The sequence below is a fragment of the Triticum aestivum genome, chromosome 2A, assembly GCF_018294505.1.
Source record: "Triticum aestivum cultivar Chinese Spring chromosome 2A, IWGSC CS RefSeq v2.1, whole genome shotgun sequence".
Taxonomy (NCBI): domain Eukaryota; kingdom Viridiplantae; phylum Streptophyta; class Magnoliopsida; order Poales; family Poaceae; genus Triticum; species Triticum aestivum.
The window spans coordinates 744,078,425-744,080,444 of record NC_057797.1 but is presented as its reverse complement, the minus strand read 5'-3'; positions in this window follow the sequence as shown (position 1 = coordinate 744,080,444).

Here is a 2,020-nt window from a genome sequence, read left to right as displayed (position 1 = left end):
CACCTGCGCCATCGGTCGAAGCCAGCGTCGTGTGCTAGCTAGCCGGCCAATGGAGCATTGCGGTCATGCTAGCATGCAGCCGTAGCAGCTTGTGTGCGTGCACAGCCGTGCACGTAGCCGCCGTCGCCGCGAGCGTGTGCGCCGTCCGCCGCCCGTGCCACCCGCCACTATGCCCAGCCCGCGCCACCCGCCGCTCTGCCCCGCCGGCCGGCGTGCCCCGCCACCTGCGCCGCCCTCCCTCCTAGCCGAGCCGCCTGCTCGCCTCGGCCATGGCGGCCGCCATCGTGCCAAGGCCTCGCCCCGCCCCGCTCGGCCCTGCCGACCGAGCCCCCGCCTTTGCACCTCGTGTACGCCATCGACGGGGAGACCAGCGCCGGAGAGGTGCTTCGCCGGGGCGTCGCAATGGAGAAGAGCGTGGAGTGCATACGAGGTGTTTGAGGAAATGCCAGAGAGAGAGAGGAGGAGGAGGAGGAAGAAGATTGATGCTGATATGTGGGCCCATCCTACCAGAAAAGCGTTTAGAAGAGGCTAATCGGGCACTTTTCTGAGATGGTAGTTTTTAGTCAAAGATTAGTCAAAAAGTGGTAGTTTTTGGCACAAATTTGTAAAGTGGTAGTTTGTAGGCACGGTTCCGCGAAATGTGGTAGTTTTTTTGTTAAATACTCCTTGTTGCTAGGTGTCGGGACTGGCAGAGAAGCTGGCCGCCATGCCTCCTTCTCCAGGTCGTATGCCACGATACATTCGCTGGACACCTGCGGACGATGGTCGTGCTTGGTTTTCAGCAAGAGGTAAGCGACCCCATTGACGGTTGCCCCGTCCAGTCGGCCCATCTTGACCATGGCCGGCGGGCACCCCGTCTCTCTCCACCGACGGTCGCCCGAGAGGGTGAGAACCTTGCAGAGCTGCTGTCCATTGGACACGGACGTACACATACTAAGGCACAACACCTTGTAGTCTCCGGTCGACACTTTGCCGATCATAAACGATGCACTATAGCAGTGTTGTTTATCGTGGTCGACATCAGGTAACGCGAAATCGGCACCGGTCACTGGGTCGAGCACCCGGAGTCGAAGCTCGTCGTCTGCGCAGGGGAGGCAAACCAGCGGCAGGTCATGGGGGGTGCGCATCAGCATCAAAGAACTGTGAGACTGCGTAGTGCTACTCTGCGTCTTGACATGTATCCGTTTGTCCACTTTGCGCGAGGATATGTCTAGGACATGGACGTTGAGCGAAGATGCATCGTGCACGTGGACGATGAGGAGCAGGGCAGCTTGGCGCGCCGTGTGGGCGGCGATGAACGACGGAGCCGAGAGGAGGGACCGCCAGGACCGGCAGACGGCGCGGAGGCGGCACAGCGGCTTCGCCGGGAGACTGAGCAGGATCTCGTAGAGCACGTCGTCGTTGATGCTTCCTTGGCCGTCGGCTCGTTTGGCTGGAGGAGTTTGCGACGCCATCGAATGATTAGATCTGATTGCTTGGTGGTCACAGCCAAATCAAGGGATTATGCACGTATATACTTAGGTTGGGTTGCACGTGATGCGTATTCCATCCTATTTGTATTGTCCAAAATATCGATGGTTCAAACGAGAAGTCTGGGACACAGGAATCGAGCCCCAATCCTATTCGGCGACCGCTATGCCCGTCATAGCTTGTTTCCTTCGATAGTTTTTCGTGGGCAGGCCCATATACCGACGACGTTTCTGAGAAGCTCTCAATCGATTTTAGGAACCTTTTTTGTTCGTTTCTGGTTTTTCCAGCCTTGTTTCCATTCCTTCCCTTTTTTTCATTTTTTTTCTATTTCATTTGTTTCTTTCGTTTTTATTTTATTATTTTTTAATCGTGATTTTGTTTTCAAATTTCGTTGCCTTTTGAATTTCCAAACTGTTTTTTAGATTCATGAAATTTTCTCAAATCCGTGAACATTTTTTCAAACCACATGAACTTTTTTAAAATCTGCAAACTTCAATTCAAATGCATGAATGTATTCAAATTGATAAATGTTTTTGAAATCCGTGATATC